The sequence below is a fragment of the Brassica napus genome, chromosome A4, assembly GCF_020379485.1.
Source record: "Brassica napus cultivar Da-Ae chromosome A4, Da-Ae, whole genome shotgun sequence".
NCBI lineage: Eukaryota > Viridiplantae > Streptophyta > Magnoliopsida > Brassicales > Brassicaceae > Brassica > Brassica napus.
The window spans coordinates 7,306,780-7,311,784 of record NC_063437.1 but is presented as its reverse complement, the minus strand read 5'-3'; the positions used below and the strand labels follow the sequence as shown (position 1 = coordinate 7,311,784).

The 5,005-nt window shown below is 31.2% G+C and overlaps 1 long non-coding RNA gene across 3 annotated transcripts; it reads right to left on the bottom strand.

Annotated features, from left to right (window-relative positions):
• Positions 1-1,811: 1,811 nt before the first annotated feature.
• Positions 1,812-4,623, bottom strand: LOC106424973. Of its 3 annotated transcripts, XR_007338913.1 has the most exons (7): positions 3,442-4,623; positions 3,262-3,363; positions 3,039-3,130; positions 2,886-2,940; positions 2,482-2,698; positions 2,344-2,383; positions 1,812-2,222 (listed from the first exon to the last, which is right to left on the bottom strand). It is a non-coding gene; the product is annotated as an uncharacterized LOC106424973 (long non-coding RNA). The 3 variants fall into 3 exon arrangements; XR_002664280.2 differs by having other exon boundaries at positions 1,812-2,259; positions 2,482-2,940; positions 3,442-4,621; XR_001284980.3 differs by having other exon boundaries at positions 2,482-2,940; positions 3,442-4,619.
• Between the last annotated feature and the right edge of the window lie 382 nt (positions 4,624-5,005).

The window sequence follows — 5,005 nt, the reverse complement described above, 5'->3', positions numbered from 1 at the left end:
TTGATCAATTACAACTTACTATTTTTACTTTCATGGTAAATCTTTTATATAAATGAGGAAATTTAGTTTTAAAATTTTATTTATATTAATGTTTTAAAATTTTATTTATATTAATATCATTTATATTAATATCAAATAATTTTCTATTATATGAAATAAAAAACAGTACCCTAACTATCACAGTAAAATTAGGAAGATAGTTTGAATTACCTTTTTTTATTATGTTTGGCAAACTTTACTCTTTTTGTTACGACTGGCAAACGTTACTTATGTATAAGATTTGAAACATTTTAGGGATTAAAAATTTCATATAAGTTAACTCATCAGAACAAAAAAAGTTGTTCAATAATGCACTTGAATTTATTATTATTGCTTTATTTAATTTTTTTTAAAATCGATGATTGATAACTGTTTTAAAACTAAAACCGTTTAAGATTTGTCTATGCATTATTAAATAGTAAAAATATTAAATTATAAAATAATATTAATATTAATTGGAAGTGATGTACTATTAAGTGACCAATATTTTAAATATAGAAAGATTATTTATCCGTACTTTGATATTTCTTAGAAAAATTATTTATTCACCGACCAATAAAAGTCTGCGACCTCATATTCAGTGTTTGAAAAAAAAAGGAAAAAAATAAAATAAAACTTTGCCAAGTCATATTATATTTTTTAAACTAAAAAAAAAATAAAAATAAATAAAAAATAGTAGAAATATTTTTTTTAACATTGTTAACGCCGTCAACAAAACACTAAACCTAAATCCTTTACATTAAATCCTAAACACTAAACCTTAAATTCTTGGGTAAATCCTAAACTCTTGGGTAAACCCTAAATTTTTGAGTAAACTCTAAACTTTTCGCTAAATACTAAGCCATTGGATAAATCCTAAACCTTAGGGCTTAAGGTTAAGGTTTAGAGTTTTGCTGACGGCGTTTAGGATTTAGTGTTCAGTATTTATGATTTAGGGTTTAGGATTTATCCAAAGGATTAGGATTTAATGCTTAGAATTTAGGGTTTTGTGTTTTGCTGACATCGTTAATTATATTAAATAAAATCATTTTTTTAAGGCTAGTACTATTTTATTTATGTTTACTTTTTATTTAAAAAATATAATATAACTTGGCAAATTCATGTTATTTTACGTTTTAAAAAAAATATATGATATGACAAGCTATTATTAGCTGGTGAATCTACGCCCTCGAGGTAAACTAAAAAAACTCTCTTTTTACAATGTGTAGATGTTGTTTTTGTAAATTTGTTCTAATATAATTTTGATAACATTGTAATAAATAAGTCTATATCTTATTTGGTGTTGGACTTCTGTAAATTGAAACACAATTTTGGAGAAACTGTTTGCTAATTAAATACAACGCACAATAGTGTGTGAACCAAAATTTCTTTTGAAAAAATAAATTTTAATATATGGAAGGAAAAAACATCAGAAGCTGCAATTAGACATGAACATCCTTTTTTAGAATTTTTGGAGAAACAAATGTATGTTATGATTTCTGGGAGAATTTTAATTTTAGCTTTTACCCTAAATTTGATATCACTATTAAAATTTATCTTTAAGAGATAACTATTTTCATAAATACTTTAAATTTCTGAAAAACTAAAACTGACATTATAAACTCATTTAAAAATGTTTAAAAATCATTTATAAAATATTTATAAAGGCCCAATCGATAAATAATCTACTAGTATTAAAAGGGGTATATCCTTTATATTTATAGACTTACTTTTTATTAAAAAAAACTAACTGAGATACTAAGGCAACATAAAACAAAAATAGGAAAAACATATGAATAATTCATGAAAACTCTATTATTTTTCTCTTAGGCTATGTCATGTCCAAACGACGGAGAAAAACGACATGTGTGACGGCCACATTGCTGGAAACTAACTCCTCTGTTGTTCCTGGGAGCTAGACGACGGACATTGGTTTTTGTTGATATACTTATGGCAGAAAATATACAGCCGAGACCTTAGGACATGGTAGGAAGGTCAGATCCATTTACTTATCTCATCATCAATTTTTTTCTTCTGACCAGACTTCTTTTTTCTACTGAGATATAAATTGCCTTCTATGTTGAAGGTTTTTACTTTGATAGCACTCGCTTGCTCGTCTCCATATAACTGAAGAGAAACAATGTTCTAAACTTTGCACATTAGCTCAAGCTGTTCAAGACCAATTCCAGGATCACCGGCTGGAGCTGCATAAAATTTTGGTTTTTGAACACATGAGGACACCTGCTAAGGTATATAAAGACTTTTTACTCTACATAAATAACCAGATAATGCAGAGCACACACGCATACAATTAGCGCGAATTACCTTGCTTGCACGTTCACACCCCATATCCACGATTAGTAGCCTAGGAAAGAAAATAAAAGAGCATTCGTTAATCAGTAAGAAGATCTATGTCACATAAATAGCTTGATTCAACATTCAACAGCCGCAAAGTAAACTTACCAAAAGAGCACATGTGACTTATTTCTTGCCCTTGCTGTTTTATTTAAGTCGTGGGTGTAATGGAATCTCCGTGAGGCATTGACACCAGTGCAGATTTCTGCGTTAATGTAATGGAATGTACCAAATAGTAGAGAGGTGCGATTGTTGCATTGACATTTAAATCACTCTGAAAAAAATAAGAGATGGTACGCTAGAATAGCAAATTCCACTTGAGCTTCTGGTATGGTTGGCATTGGCAAAAAGAAAATGTTAAGTTTTGGAAGCAAAACTTAGTCTCATCTGTATTGTTTTTTTGGCTTCAAAGCTTAAATCCAGAATGATTATGAGTTTTAGAGACAAAGAAAAATAATGGAGCTTGTTGGATTTAGCTTTACTGTTATATTGTGTTTGGTGAGGAATCATACCGTTGATGGCCCAGTTACATTGGTCCCTACACATCTCTTCTGTTCCATTGTTTGACTTGTCCAAACATTTGAGTTTATTTTGTCTCAGAAACATCGCAAAATAAAGAGGTCGCTTGACAATTAAAAAAAGAAACAGTCTTAAGTTTTGCTTACTTTCAGTTCAGTTCAAGTAAAGCTTTTTCGGTTAACGCGCTCTGATTCTCTGCATCACCAGGTCTTCTTCCAGCCTTCACCTGTGGGATTTTCTGTACATATGATTTTAGACAATTAGGTCCAGAAAAGATGTAAAAGAGCATAACAAATACACTCTAAATTTTATATGTGTAGGCCACAACATTCTTACGTTTCTTCTTCTAGCAAATTAAAAAATGATTACCTCAAAGACTTCTCTGAATAGCTGCTTTGAGACATTTGATCACTCCTGTCTTACTGCCTAGGATTTGACTGGAGATACATCGGTATGTTTTATGCTTTATTCCTGGCACAAGCCCGAGAAGTTAGATGATGGTAGAAGAGACAATACCTTGATCAAATCAAGAGATATTTCCGTTCTTACATATTTGGGCAAAACCTTTCAAGATCTTATTGACCTCTGAAACAGTGACGGTTTCATCATCTTCTTCCTATTCGTCGTCCTCAGACCAACACAGTTCGCTGAAGCTAGGGAAGAAGAACCGGCCCAATTCCATACGACGCCATAGACGCCAGCACCCTTAGGATTCTTTTCCCTGACCAGTTCCTCTAGTCTGTTGATTAGTCTTCTTAAACATGATTTCAACTATTTCTTGTCAAGAAAAATATGACTGAAGAGAAAGTTAAGAAGACAATGAAGAGATCGGCCGATTTGATCGCCATCAGAGAAGAGAAAGTTAAGGGGACAGTGAAGAGATTGCCTGATTTTGCGAGGATCAGAGTATCAAAGAAAGGATTTATATAAGGTAAAAATCAGGGATTTGGAACGGTTGCATGGGTCAGATTGTAGCTGTAAAGAAGGGAGTTTAATGAGAAAGATTGGTGGAGACGGACGTTACATAAGAGAATCGGAAATGGTGGTAAACGTTTGCGTTTCTACGATGGGTACGAAGCAGGTGAAGTTGATGAGTTGCTTAGGGCTGATAATGTGTACATATTAGCCCACACGAAAGCCCGGTAACTTAGAAACTTGACTTGATGCTTAATGAAGATGACGTGACAAAACTGAGCCTCTCTATTGGTTGATTTTTTAAACCAACATGGACACTTTCTATGTGCATCTTATTTTCCTTTTAGTATAGTTTAGATTAGACCAAAAGATTACATGAATTATAACCATTGGTTGTTTCCCATGAAAGTTGCATTTATGATTTCATAAAATATAAAATGTTGAACAACCAAAGCAACTACTTTAGCTAGATTTGCAAAATAACTAACGTTTAAGATTTGCAAGGCAATGACATCAACTTGTAATCTTTAGGTTTTCTAATGTATATAAAATCAACCAATGAATTTGACCCCAAAAAAAATCAACCAATGAATTTAACTGATGTTGTTAGGTGATTAACCAATGAATTAAAATTTACCCATTAATTAGGAACAAAATCTGTAAAAATAAGCAAGTGGGCCTGATTTTAAATAAGTGATTGATAACAATATATTAGTTTACCATTAATGGATGAGTGAGATTAGGTTGTAATTATCAAATAAAATCAAAAACAAATCTTTTTTAACGCTGATTTAATATGATATTACAATTATAAGAAATATTACATAGACAATTAGACAACAGACAAAACTACATGTCTTATGAAGATTTACACCTAACTGCATCACCTGAGCCGTCTTTATGAAGATTCACATTTGGCCGGATTTACTTGTACCATGTTGGTAAGTTTTTCTTTCGTAGTCTGCATATGTGTTTGATAAATCTCTTTCTCCCGGAATTGAAACATAGACCTCTTATAATGTTGCAATCTACAAGAAATTGCATAGCCTAAGATTCAAAACCAAACTTGAATGTAAAAACCTTTAAACTTTAACCATTAGACTATAGTGCTTCCATGGCAAAATCTTATTTATACTTCGGTTTTAATGTAGGAACTTTTATGAAATAGTTCGATCTCTTGTACTCAACATTTTAAACG